Source organism: Cynocephalus volans, chromosome 12 (genome assembly GCF_027409185.1).
Source record: "Cynocephalus volans isolate mCynVol1 chromosome 12, mCynVol1.pri, whole genome shotgun sequence".
Taxonomy (NCBI): Eukaryota; Metazoa; Chordata; class Mammalia; order Dermoptera; family Cynocephalidae; genus Cynocephalus; species Cynocephalus volans.
This window is the reverse complement of record NC_084471.1, coordinates 29,977,498-29,992,382: the sequence shown is the minus strand read 5'-3', so window position 1 is coordinate 29,992,382 and position 14,885 is coordinate 29,977,498. Positions and strand designations below refer to the sequence as shown.

The 14,885-nt window shown below is 41.3% G+C and overlaps 1 non-coding gene across 1 annotated transcript; it reads right to left on the bottom strand.

Annotated features, from left to right (window-relative positions):
* Window positions 1-312: 312 nt before the first annotated feature.
* On the bottom strand, window positions 313-464 carry LOC134361426 (small nucleolar RNA U89). The gene has a single exon (XR_010021445.1). It is a non-coding gene; the product is annotated as a small nucleolar RNA U89 (small nucleolar RNA).
* Between the last annotated feature and the right edge of the window lie 14,421 nt (window positions 465-14,885).

The window sequence follows — 14,885 nt, the reverse complement described above, 5'->3', positions numbered from 1 at the left end:
ACTGCAAGGCTTTGGAAAACCAGGCCCTGTGAAGTACATTTGCTTTATAGTATACTCCACACCCATACCTAGTTTATTGCATCTTCCTTTCCTTAGTTTTTCTCCCCCTAGGTGCTTGCTTCTTCAGTGGGCAGCTCTTCAGTAATTCATTCATTTTTCCCTGCATTGCCTCCACAGTTTCGTGCTTCTCCTTCTTAGGCTCCATGAAAAGCCTCCTGCTTTCTTAATTAACAATTCATGATAATTCTATCTTTCCATCTCTTGCACCCTTAACCTTATCCTGTGTTCTTATTGTCATCATGAATAGCTAATTTGTCTCCAGCCTTAAGTGTTCTACCAGCATTAGCTCACTTATTTTTTTTCTGTAGGCAGTGGCAGAAATGAAGGCAAGGCCCACAATGTGATTGATCTGGCCTCACAGTGGGGAACCAGGACTGAGGGACCCCCCACTAAGATTTCAGATACCTGCGTTAGCTCATTCAATTGCTACAATAATCCCACATGGTAGGTACTCTTAGTGCTGTCACACAAGGGAAGGAATTGTGGGTTGAAATGATTATATTACTTGCCCGAGTCCCACAGTGAATGGGAGAGCAGGAACAGAACTCAGGTTGTTTGACACCAAAGCTCTAACCACCACGTGTCATCACCTTCTCTCGACAAACATGTTTTTATCTTTTTTACCTTTGACCAATTTCAAGCCACTGCTCTGAAATATTTTCAGTTTTTATTAAAACAGTAAATACAACAATTATTTAAGCAACTAATCCTTCAATATAGTTCTATGTAATGCCTTTTCAGTCTCATTTTCTCCTGACCACTCCCAAATCACCCAGACCCACACATCATATTCTTTCAAACATATGTATATACAAGGCATTCACCTGCTTTTACATGATTTCCTTTATTGTTCACCTCAACCTGATAAGGTGAACAATAACAATGATTTTACTTATTAGGGGAGAGAAGTGTTACAAGAGAATATGAGACAGACAATTTTGTAAAAAAAAAAAAACTTGTATAAGATAGAAGATGTGTGCACATAGAGCAGTTATATGAAAGTAAGCTACAGAAAATAATTGAGTGTTCCAGAGAAAAATAAAAGGGGCAAACACTGCGGGAATCCATGGAAGAGGTAGACCTAAGGATGAGTGGGATTTAGTAAGAAGAGGGCAAAAGCTGGGATGAAGACAGAAATCAGCATCTTCATCACTGACAACTATTTATCAAGCATCTTCATATGTTTGACATTAAATTAGTTACTGAGATAAAGAGATGTATAAGCTATTAACTTTCTTCAAAATATGTTGTGTGGGGGGGAGTCTGAAACAGAAAGTGAAATGCACAGCAATACAAAGAGCGCCCAAAGCAAGAGTTTCAGGAATTCTGAAAATGCAGGGAACTTACCCCAATAAAAGTGATAAGCCCTGGGACAGAGAGTGAGCAGTTTACATGGATCAAAGGGCTCACTCATTATAATGACAGCCTTCTATAAGCCAGGAACTGAAAACAATGGATACAAAGAGTTCAGAGTCAACAAGAGGAAGCAGGGACTCTTATGTGGTATGTAGAGACAGGCTATGAGGGGAGGGGCACCTCTGCCAGTTAGAGGCATCAGAGAAGGCTTCCTGGTAGAAGGGAGTGGGGGTCACATGTGCCAGTGTAGGCAGGCAGGGTGGGCAGAGGACATTTCTTGTTTCTTGTTTATTTTTGTTTTGGGAAGCTGGCCATTACAGGGTTCGAACACCGGATGTTGGTGGTTTCAGCACCATGCTCTAACCAAGAGGACACTTCTGAGAAAAGCGCTGGCTAGGAGATGTACTTGCTGTGTAGGCAGGAAGAACAGAGCCTCCAGGTCATTCAGCACTGCAGTGAGAGCATGAAGTGCAAGGCCGGGAGTGGTGAGATGATGTGGGTGAGACAGGTAGAGACTGGATCAGAAGGACTGTGATGGCTGCATTAGGCAGCCCAGGCTTGATGTTGAGCCAGGCAAATGGTCCGAGCAACCTGCGCATTGTAGGAATCAGACTCAGGTTGGGCCCAGATTTTAGCAAGTTTCAAATGCCAAACTGAGAAACTCTTTGCTAGGATCACTTTTCTTGCAGTTCAGAGAATAACTGTGCTCTACATATTCAGCCCAATTCAAGGCAGAGTTGCCGAAAATTTATTAGCTCTGAAGAGCAAAGAATGCTGCTCACTGAATGACTCAGCACTTCAAAGGGCTGTAGATAAAAGGTGAGAAGTCTCTGAAGTCCAGTTTTAAAACAGAGCATCTGCTCCTATCTATCACCTACTTACCACTAATTCTGAACAGGTCTGTAGGCTGCTCTAACTCCACTTCTTTGTCTTCTCCCACATTTCTTCTTTTTTATCCTTTCTCCTTTCCTTTTGGTGGCTGGCTGGTGTGGGGATCTGAACTCTCGACCTTGGTGTTACCAGCACCACACTGTAACCAACTTAGCTAATGGCCAGCCTTCCTTTCCCACTTGTGACTACTTGGTCATAAGATGGAGAATGTCAAGATAAATCCTATGACCATCCATTGAGGTCCTGCTGTGTTCCAGGCATTGTTTGGGGCACTTTAAAGCATTATCTCATTTAATCCTCATAGCAACAGTAAAAGGCGAGTGCCATTTTACAGAGAAAAAATCCTAGGTACATACAGGATGAATCACTCGGCTAAATTCACACAACTAGTAATAAACAAAGGTAGGAGTCACATAAGCTTTTCAAATACAAATTTAAACATACCCTTCTTTGTTTCAAACATGTGGGTTGAAATGATTTCCCAGTGCTCTTGGGATAAAAACAAAAATCTTTGCCATGACGTACAAGGACTTGCATAGTGATTCCTCTCCCTCTCTTATCCTGCAAACAAACCCAGACAGTTGATGTCCAGGGCCTAAAGTCCTGGCTGCTACAGTATCCTGTCTCTGGGTTTCAAAACAGTTAATTTAGGTTTCTTTATATATGATAAATTACAAATCATATTCTGTGAGTTTCTGATCTAAGTTAATAGTTTTTTCTCACCAAGGAGATAACCAACCAACAGACAAAAAGCTGTAAAGGAGTAATATCAAGCCCAAATAGGTTCTTAGTTGGCAGGGACCCTGTTACAAAAGACAGATTAACCAGAGAAAAACAAACAGAAGTTTATTAACATGTATATTTCATACATACATGGGAGACACCCAGAGAATAAGTAGTCTTCGATGACGTGGTTTAAATTCCAGCTTATATAGCACCTTCAGCAAAGAACAGTAAATTTTTAGGGAAGGGACAAGACTAAGGAATAGGACTTTGAGTCTCTATGGGAGGGCCAGCAACCTGGGAAGCAAAGGAGTGGCCAGTAAAGGCTAGTTAGCAAAGCCTGCCAATAGAAATTCCTCTGGCATCATCTCCAGGCTGGTGAGAATCTAAAGCTGTCAGTGATTAAGCTTTGTTCTCCCTGGTGATGGGAGGTGAGGGGGGAGGTGACTAGGAAACCTTTTGTCTTTGTAAATCTGTGTCCTGCTTTTAGGCAGATAGAGGGAGGGCAGAGAGTTCTCCTGTATCCATTTCTTTTTAATTGTTTTCAGCTGAATACCCTTCATATTTTAGGAAAGCAAATTCTGGTCTCCCCCAGAGCCTTTCAAAGTATGGTTCAGGTCTGGTCTGAGTTCCTCATCTCTCAGTCTTATCCGAGTTCTTCAGTGTGTTCTACCCTCCTCTGAGGCTGTACTGGTCCATGGCAGAAAGCTGCTTTCCTGAATAAAGGCCCTGATGCTCTATTGGCGGGAAGTTGAGTCTTTCCTTATGCTGAACTTGGCTTTATCACTGTGTGGCTGTGAGATCTTTGTGTTGTCAAATGTTCTGTCTCGGTCTCAGTTTCCTTATCTGTGCAAAATCGTATAGTCAGACTATCCACAAAATGTTGTCCAGCTCAAAAATTTTCTAATTGTATGAAAGGCTTTATGCAGTAGTAGAAAAGAGAATTATCAAGTTCATTCATTAGGACCCTATTTGCACTACTGTCCAGTATAATTATTTAAACTTCCTATCTTTAGGACGTTTATCATTAGTTCTTGTAAATGATAACTGGTGTGAAAGTCGCAAATTTTTTAATGCTTTTAAATCTCATCTCAAAGGTACTTTCCAGCTGAAAAATTCCATGATTCTAAGTGGTATCAATTTCATGTCAGGCAAGATCAGAGGCTTGGTCAATATTATTTTTTCCACAGTGAAACTGTGGAAGGCAGGAGATCTTACCTAAGCTAACAAATGTGTATCCTTCACAATGGAAGAATAAATAGAAGTATAGTTCGTGAATTTGCTAATGGTTCCTACCTGCTAAAAATATTAACCTCTTCTATTCTTTAGCAAGCACTTAATACGTACATAGTTTTAGGTTAAAATGTTTGGGAATTTTGGTGTCCCGAAGTGATTTTCTGCAAATTTATTTCCCATCTCTAAACTTGATCTCCCTTCTCTGAACGTCCCTGATGCTACGTTTTCATGTATTCATCAACTTGAGATGTTTGGCTCCTTTTCCATTATTCTCTGATCTCATCAACATTTCCATATTTCCTAAATCACTGTTACCTACAAAGAAATCTTCAAATATTTCATTATTTGAAAGTGACATCAATAAAGAGTTTTTTCTGTTTACTTGCATATAAAGAACTACCCATAATTAAGACCTTACATTTTTTCATCTACTTATTTGTAATAAAAATCAAATCGAAATTAAGTTGTGATAACTGCAACATATTGTATCTAAGTAGTCAATGTCAAATTGTTTCTAAATAGCAACAGTAAAAACTCTAGTCTGAGTAAATCTTGGAATGCACAAGTAATCCAAAGGGGAATGAATTTTCCAGACAATGTAGGGCTCTCAACACTGCACATTTCAGTCTCCAGGCTGAGTAGGGAAACACTAAAACTATCTCTTCCAATTTTGCTATTAATGCAGATTGATGTAAAACAACCTGCTGTGGGTGAAACACTCTGTGTTTGCAAATGATCTCGTTCTGAAACTATAGGTGTCAGGAAAATTGTATTTTCCTTCTACAGCTCATTGAAATGGAGATGGCACGGAATGGAGTAAGGGGATCTGCTTTCTAATGAGGCAAAATTAGATCCATTTGAATTGGGGCACGGACTGAAATGAAGGGAAAATCCAACCGGTGCCTATTTTCACATCCTTAGAAAGCCTTTGAGCAGCTAGACAGAGCAAACCTATACACATGCTCAAAATTTCCAAAGTAGGATACAGGATTCATAAAGAAATTATTTTCGCACTTTAATGGAATAGCTCTATTGCGTTCATTATACAGTGTAAGGGGAAAAAATGACTAAACTCAGAAACATATTTCCATACTTTTTAATCAGCTTAGTTCCTTTGATACAAATATCAGACACCACCCCAACCACGATAGAGCACATTTTGTAACCTTCGCTAATGCATAGGATTCATGTGACTGCATGAGAGCAAAAATATCAAGAAAACACACATGCAGATGGCAAATGAAAACAATCACAACAAAATCTTTCTAGCATACTATTCACTGAAAAACACATATTGTGATATATGATACTATGGAGCTATACCACATTCCAGTTTCTACAAATTCAGTTATTTTCAGATTTGGTGTTTATAAAGTAACCTAGTAAGGAAGTGGTAGAAGAAAGTGAAATTTTACACAGTGGATTATGTAAAACACAAACTAATGAAACCAGCCAAAATTTCTGATTTCTTTTTTGTTTATTTTTCATTTTTGATTTTTTTTGTGGCTGGCCAGTACAGGGATCGCACCCTGGACCTCAGTGTTATTAGCACCACACTCTAACCCACTGAGCTAACTGGCCAGCATGAGTTCTTAATTTACATAGAATTAAAAATATTTTTGTCTATTTAATTCTCCTATATTTTAGAATAATAGCATTCTTAGGCTAGTGGTTGCCCAACTTAAATTTTCCAGGACAATAAAACTGACCAAAGCAGTAAAGACAGCTAACACAGAATTGCCAAACTGTAATTTTGCCAGCAACAAGCTACTTTTTCCATCATTTCAGAAAGGAAAGATATTTCAACACCAAAATGTAGGAAATTCCTAATTCAGGGAAAAAAAGAGAGCTCTTCCTAAGAAATACTACTTGTTAACAGTGGATAATTTTAAAGGCTACGCTTATAGTTTTGTATGAATGCGAAAACACACATTAAAATTTATTTTATAATACAATGTATATTATGTTTATTTTATTTATTTATTTTTTAAAGATGACTGGTAAGGGGATCTGAACCCGTGGCCTTGGTGTTATCAGCACCACACTCTCCCGAGTGAGCCATGGGCCGGCTCCATATGTTATGTTTAATTGGTGCAAGTTTTCTTTTAATTTGACAGCACTATGAGAATTTGATACCTGGGTGAGTGGTGGCACCCATGAGGAAGGGCTCTGGTACAACTTGTTCTGGTGTTTCCTTTGTATCGCTGTCACTATCAAAAATTCCGTTTCACATAGACATGAACAAAAATGAAACACACTAGTCTTAATACTGTTTCAATTAATTTGAAATAGTCCAGGCAAACCAAGACGCTAAGGAACAATAGCTCCAACGTTCCCAAGCCCTTTCTTCCACCTTGCTCACAAGGGACAGGTAAGAAGGCCAGTTGAGCCAGGCCAGGTGAGTGTCTGGGACCCGCAGGGAGTAAGCCCAGGACTCTCCCAGTCATCGCCCCTCACTTGCAGGGAAGAACTCTTACGGCTGACCTTGCCTTGCTTCTCATCATTAAGGTACAAGCAGCATGAGAAAAGAAAAAACAAAACTGGGAGTTTCTATGATGGGGGTTCTGAGGGCAAGTAAAAAGTTTGTCCCTGCCCAGTTTGGGAACCACTGCTGTGGGTCATTTAGTTCTTTAATCCCTGAATGTCACATGATTCAGAGCAGCCTGAGACTTCATGTGGTTGTAGGGTGAGTTCACATTCATCAAAAAACACATTTTGGGGGCTGGCCAGTCAGCTCACTTGGTTAGAGCGTGGTGTTGGTAACACCAAGATCAAGGGTTCGGATTCCTTTGTCAGTAAGCTAAACATAGTAGAAAAAGCACTGGTTTTGGAGACAGAAAAGTTGAGTTCAAATTTCTATTCAACATTTACACGATTTCCTAATGTTTTCTCATGGTTTGATGGGGTTACGGGTTTGGGGGAGGAAGACCACACAAGTAGAGTGCTATTTTCATCACACTGAGGCATCAACATAGCTATCAACAGAAGTTATCACGGATGACATTAACATTGCCCACCCGGCAGAGGTAGTGTTTGTTAGATTTCTCCATTGTAAAGTTGCTCTTTCCCCCCCTTTTCCGTACTGTACTCTTTGGAAGAAAATTACTATGCACAACTCACACTTCAGAAGTGGGGAGTTATGCTCCATCTCCTCGAGGGTGGAATACCCACATAAATTACTTGGAATTTTTCTGCATGAAAGATTTATCTATTCTACTCCATTTATTTATTTATTCCGTCATTTATTTATATTAATATGCTGCCACTAGTTTTTTTGTTTGTTTTTGGCGGTTGGCTGGGGATCCAAACTTTTAATCTTGGTGTTATAACATTGTGCTCTAAACAGGGCTATCATTAGTTTTTTTGTTTGTTTGGTTTTTGCTTGTTTTTTTTTTTTTTTTTTTGAAAGATGACTGGTAAGAGGATCTTAACCCTTGACTTGGTGGTGTCAACACCACGCTTGCCCAAGTGAGCTACAGGCCAGCCCTATGTCATTAGTTTTTATTTTAGCTGTTCTAATATGTATATAGTGATGGTCTTAATTTACATTTCTCTTAATGGCTAATGATATTGAATGTATTTTCTAATGCGTGTTTGCCGTCTACATACCCTCTTCTGACAAAAAGTCTCTGGATGTCTTTCACCAACTTTCAAGTTGCACCCTGAGTTTGAGAGTTCTTTATATATTCTGGATACTAGTCCTTTGTCAGATATGTGATTTGCAAATATTTCTCCCAGTTTTCAGCTTGTCTTTTTATTTTCAACAGGATCTTTTGCAGAGCAAAACTTAACATTTTACATATATACATATACGTATTTTTTATTCTTTTCCTTTCTTCTTTTTTTTTTTTTTTTTTTTTTTTTTAAAGGGGAAGGATCTTACTATGTTGCCTAGACTGGAGCACAGTGGCTATTCACAGGCACCACCCCACCACTAATCAGCACTGAAGTTTTCAACCTGGGCCGGTTCACCCCTCTTAGGCAACCTGGTTGTCCCTACTCCCAGGAGGTCACCATATTGATGCTGAACTTAGTGTGGACACCCAGTGAATATAATGCTACTGCCCAGAACTCCTGGGCTCAAGCGATCCTCCAGCCTTTGCCTCCCAAGCAGCTGGGACTACATAGGTGTGTGCCACTGCCACCAGCAAAACTTTAAAATTTTTTAAATCCATTTTTTAAGTTAAACATGTTTATGGTGTCATATCAAAGAATTCTTCACCAAGCCCCAGGGCCTAAAGATTTTCTGTTAGGTTATCTTCTAAAAGTTTTATAGTTTTGCATTTTACATTTAAATCTAAGATTGATTTTAGGTAAATTTTTGTATAGACTGTGAGATTTTGATGAAGGTGTGTTTTTGCCTATGAACATTCAATAAGCCAAAAATATTTTTAAAGAAGTGATATCAATGGATGTGGACTCTAAGGTGGACGAGGAAGAAAATGAAGGTGGGAGGAGGTTTACAGATCATTCTTTTTAAGTGGTAGACTCCACTCATCTGGTAAAATAAACATAGCTACAAAGCAAGTCAGCTGATGGCTAGGAAGGAGGTAGCAGTTGGAGATTTCAAAAAGGAAGTAGTTACTGGTAATGTAAATAAAGGTCCAGGAATGCCCAAGAGGGCGGGTGGCTGAGATGGAGTGAAGGGGGTGAATAGGTTAAGGAGCTGGGATGTCAGGCAGAGAGGGTTGCCTGTGAAAGCTGAACTCAAGAATGATGCAGGAATGGGGTGGAAAGGAAGCACATTGGTCAGGGGTTCAAGTATTCCTTGAAGAGCAGGAGTGAGCAGAGATGAAGGAAATGACAGGTTCAAGGTGGAGGGAAAGGAGCAAGAGGAGGCAGTTTGGGGACAGAGGGAGAGAAATGCTTTGCAATCAACAATGGGGAACTAGGAAAATGCTTTTTCTACTTCTCAGCATTAAGGTCTGTATTAGTTCTGTTGCTTATAACAAAACACCTGGCACTGGGTAATTTATAAAAAACATTATTTATTGCTTACAGTTTTGGAGGCTGAGAAGTTGCAAGTCCAGGGAACACATCTGGTGAAGTCTTCTTTGTTGGTGGTTGGTGGTGACAGTGACACAGTGTTCTCACATGGCATAAAACAGTGGTGCAGAGAGAGAGAGAGAAAGAGCTCTCCTTTTAAAGCTCCAGACCACAACCAGCATTAAACCATCAACTTAATTACCTCTTCAAGGCCCCACCTCTCAATTACCGTGATAGGATTTCCCACTCTCGACAGTTAACAGTGAAAATTGAGCTTCTAATATATGGACATTGGGGGACACAATTCAATCAATCCACAGCAAGGTCCAAGGGGCAAGAGAAAGAAAAAACAAAACAAAACAAAAAGCTATCCTACCCTGGAAGAGGCAGTGGGGGAAGAAATGTCCTCAGGAGAATTCTGGGCCTCCATTAAAGCAAACAGGTGAAGGGAATCTTTGGAGAAGATGTTGCATTAGCTGATTGCAGGGTGAGAGTTATGAGGCCAGATTCCGAAACCCAGAAATACTGGGAGTGGATGGATGGTTTTGAGTCAGATTGGAGAGCAGAGCCTGAGTGACAGAGGTGATCTTAGATATCGTGAGATTCTGAGGGCCTAGAAGTCATGAGGGGATATTCTGGGGGTCCTCAGAGAAGGAGAGGTTGAGCAAATGTTTAGACCACCAGAAGAGAGCATTTTGTTTATAAAACAGTGCATCTTAAAAAGCTGGAAATCACTAGCTATAGATAGGTGGTAAAAGACATTGCACAAAGCAAGTTAAAATGCTTGATCCTTGTTGTCTAGACATTACTTCTTTATGATTATATCTGCATACATGATAGTGTTTTAAAATATCCATTGGCCTAGATATAAAGATTCCATGGTTAGTTATAAAAAGATAAATATGTGAACATACACACGTACAAGTTAGCAAGATATGGTAAGTTCGAGCAGCTGTAAAATGCGATGCAATCAGACATTTTACAGACTGTGTTTTGAGGCCCTGTTTCAGCTCAATCCATCTTCTTGCTGGTTCTCCTTTGTTCTACTTCCATTTCTCACCATGTTTTGACAGGTGAGGTTGTTCATGCAAAGGGATCCAACAAAAATACAGGAGTTCCACCTTTGCCTCCTCATCCAGGACAGAGCAACCCTCCCTTTCCTCCTTGCAACAAAGCAGGCAAAACACACACTCTCCTACCACCCCTCGCTGGCTGGGTGGAATGAGGAACACAGCGGTGCAGTTGTTTTGCTTGCAGGGAGGGAATTTGTGTGCAGTCAGTAGGTCACCTGCCCTGTCGGCCCAGGAGCAGTTCTCCGCCCAAACCCCTGTGAGTTTTAGTCTCAGAATACTTCAGGCTTCAGCCAGCATAAACATGTCACAGCAAGAGGGACAGTGATTATATTGCACATGCAATTTGTTTAAGCACAAGCTTTATTTGATCTTTAAAAATAAAAAGCTTTATTATTACATTACAACCAAAGGAATTCAGCCTTTAACCTGCAGTTTCCCTACTCTCAGCAATATAAAACCTTCTTTTCCCATAAGAGGTGAGGTCCAGTGGAATTTTCTTCTTTCTTCTCATCCCTGGGAGTGAGGTCATTAACTAATGGCTCCTTTGGACCCTGTTTTATACTAACTAAAATAATAGAAGGAGGTATTTGGCAACATGGAGGAAAGAAACAGAAACTCCTAGCATAATAATGCAGAGAAATTAACAGTTAGAAGTTATCAATATCTATAAAAGAAAAATATGTTTACCTTGTAGGTGCTTTACCCTGAAACCATGCCATTTTCCTTTATTCCCTCTCCAGTGAGCAGAATGGAAGGAACTTGAACCCTCTGCAATGGACCAAATATCTGCATTCCCCCCCACCCCCATCACCACCCCCATTCCTATGTTGAAATCCTAACCCCTAAGGTATTAGGAGGTGGAGTCTTTGGAAGGTGATTAGATCATGACTGCAGAGTCTTCTGAATGGGATTAGTGCCCTTATATATATATTTTTTGTTGTTGTTGTTGTTTATGAATATTCATGAGAAACAAAGCTGATTGTCACCCCTCGTGCCCATGATGTGAGGGCCAGATTCGTACTGGCAGCATGCCCATTACCACAAATTGCATTTGTACCCCATGTTCCCCAACCAATGAGCCCCCAACCTCCCTCCCCCTTCCCCTTTCCCTCCCACTCCACTTTGTAGCCTAAGGAATGTTCTCTCACTCTTCAATAGCACCCTTATAAAAGAGACCCCAGAGAGCTTCCTTCTGCTACGTGAGGTTACAGTGAGAAGACAGTTCTCTATGAGAAAGAGGGCCCTCCCTAGACACTAAACCTACTGGCACCTTGATCTGGGATTTCCCAGTCTCCATAACTGCAAGAAATAAGTTGCTGTTATTTATAAGCCACCCAGTCTATGACATTTTTTTATAGTAGTCTGAATGGACTAAGACACCCTCCTCCACTGCCCAGCTCCACTGAGGCTTGAGAGCTAGGACCCCAGAGGACAGGTGAGAGGGAGAGACTGGCTGAGGACACAGGGAGGTCAAGCAGAGAGAAAGGCTTCCCCGTCACCCTCCGAGGAGGAGGATTCTCATGGACTGATTTCACCACTGGAAAAAGCCCAAGAACAGCTTTGCATCATCCTCTGAACCTGATGTGTCTGCCTAAGCATCAAATAGCATAGTGTTGTATCTTTTTGCCAGTAATGGTCTGCATATTCATTTTCTACGCTGCGTAACAAGTTACCACAAACTTAGCAGTTTTAAACAACACACATTTATTACCTCACAGTTTCTGCAGGTCAGGTGTCTGAACACAGCTTAACTGGGTCCTCTCCTTAGGATCTCACAAGGCTGTGATCAAGGTGTTGACCAAGGCTAGCTTCTCATCAGAGGCTCGACTGGGGAAGGATCTGCCTCCAAACTCCCTCAGGTTGCTGAATTTATTGTCTTGCCACTGTCTGATACATGACAACTCACTTCTTCAAAGTCAGCAATGGAGAAAGAGAGAGAAAGACAGAAAGAGAGAGAGAAAGAGAGAGAGAGAGGCCTTAGTGTGAATCTACTAGAAGATAGAGTCTTACACTGACCTAACACAGTTGTGGGAATTACACCCCATTACTTTTGCCATATTACATTGGTTAGAAGCAAGTCACGGGTTCTGCCTACACTCAAAGGGAGGTATTACATGAGGGTGTGAACCCCAGCAGGCAGAGACCACTGTAAAAACACCATCAAGCCTGTTTGCTTCTGTTTGTAACCCAGCCTAGCAATTTAAGGATATGGTTAAGGAGTTATAGAAGCAACATTTGTCAAAGAACCATCAAATGAAAGAAGATGTTTTATATTTACATACATACTCACACACCCTAACCTAAAAGTAAAATAAAGCTAGGAGTTTTTCTTACTGGTTGATGGTGTGAGATGTTGCTTAACCTTACTAAGCCTCAGTTACCATCTTTAAAATGGGAATAATGGTACCTACCTTTGGGGTTATTGTGGGAATTAAATAAGATAGAGTCAATGAAACACTTAGCGTAACACTTAGCATAGAAATGTTCAATAAATGGTCACTATTGTGTCTAGGTAAGAGCTTGAGGTGCCTTAAGAAAGGTAGAATTTTTACAATGTGCTGTACACAGAGATGTTAATCTCCAAAGCTGGGTACACGCCCTTCTGAGGCTCATATGCTAGTCCTACTTGGAACCTGCCTCCTGGGAGGGGGTTTATTCACTTATTCCCTCACTAAGGCACTTCAGGCAACAATCTACCATGTGCCAGGCACTGGGCTAGTTTTGGAGAGAGAGCAGTGGTGAATACAGAAGCCTCCCCTCGAGCAGGCCGTCGGCAGTTGCAGAGGCAGACACACACAACAAAGTAAAGCTGGCCCTTGCCTTTGGACAGGGACATGTCTGGCACCTTCCACCGATCCCTCAGGCTGTGGGAACACAATGTTCAGACCGGCCCTCGATTTCTCCACATCTCGGTCCCACTGAGACCCACACATCCTGCACGTGGTTTCACACTATGTGTGTGCTTCCAGCATTCTCTACAGTTTGGTGCTCAGTTGCTAGCTGTTTAGTAAGTGTTTAGTATGTACTAAAGCAATTCACAAACCATGTTCTTTCTCCGCAGAATGTGTGTGGTGGACTCATTCACTCCATCAGTCTCGGGCACTGCCCAGCTAGCATTCTGTTCTTGTATTTATCCCAAATTTCTGAGGAGTTCCTGGCTAAGTGCTAAGCATCGTTCTTTTCTCAGAGCCCACTGCTTTTCCTTTATTTGCCTTGCCAGCATCAGCTGATGCCTTCTTAAAAATGTTTTCACGAAGAAATGAAGTGTTTGCTGTTTCAGAAGAGTTGTGCCATATCCGTAGGTGAGTGGAGAATGCTGAGCTGGGTTGTGTTGATGCATGCATACCCTGTGGCCACCGGCTCTCTGCCTGGATGGACACCAGGCCCCTCACAGCCCAAGGGGTACCCATCCATGCCTTGCCAGTCATTTGCATCTTAATAATGCTAAAACTAAGATTACTAATTGTAGTGGATTAAATTATGGCCCCCCAGAATTCACTGGAGCTTGAATTGTGTCCCCCAAGTTTCATTATTAGAAACTTAGCCCCCACTGTGACTGTTAAGAGGGTGGGAAATCCTATTACGGTAATTGAAAGGTGGAGCCTTGAAGAGGTGATAGAATTGTAGGACCCTGCGCTAGAGAATGTATTAAAAATGATGGTCAAGGGCATGGTTCTGAGGGCTTTAACAGAAGAGGAGAGTCTGTATTTCTCTCCCCCTGCTCTCTCTGCTTCCACCATCTTGCAACGTGAGACCCCTGGGTCACTGTCGCCACCACCAAATGGACTTTGGACTTCCCAACCTCAGAAACTGTAAGCAATAAATTTCACTGTCTTTATAAATTACCCAGTTCCAAGTATTTTGTTGTAAGCAACAGAAACGGATTAATACACTAATAATAAACATTAAAATGTACTGAGGGATTGCAATGTGCCAGGCATTTATATGTTATGTTATTTAACCCTCACAACCTCCTTTTAAGATAGGGACTAGTACCAGCATTTAAGAGCTCAGGAAGCTGAGGTGTAGACATTTTTAAGTCTTTTGCTCAAGGTCACACAGCTAGGAAGTGTTGTCCAAGATTCAATCCCCGGTAGTCCAGTGCAGTGCTGTCACCCAAGGGTGAAGAGGGATGTGTGGGCCTGAGAACCAAGTTAACCTACTTAATAATTTGTCCAAGGTCAGCCCTGGCTCCAAGTCCAAGGAGACAAGGCAGGATTAGCAGCCACAAAGTCCACTAGTTAGCCAGGCACCCAAATTTTCGGTGTATCTATCACAGCCCTGCTCTGAATATGGGCAATAAAGGAGAGCAACTGAGCGCCCAGGCCACCATTGCACAGGGAGCTAATGTGGAATAGTCAAGAACAAAAGAGAGGCCGAAGATGTAAGGTGGCCTAACTCTGAAGGATTAGGGAGCAGAGACGGCTTTCAGAGTGCTCTTAGGATTGAGGAAGAAATGCCTTTCTTTTGAGCAAAGCTTATAATTCTGTGCGTCTAGGATCCCTAACAATGACAGGGACTGATGGCTGTGAAGGGCACTAATCAAAGACACCGTAGACT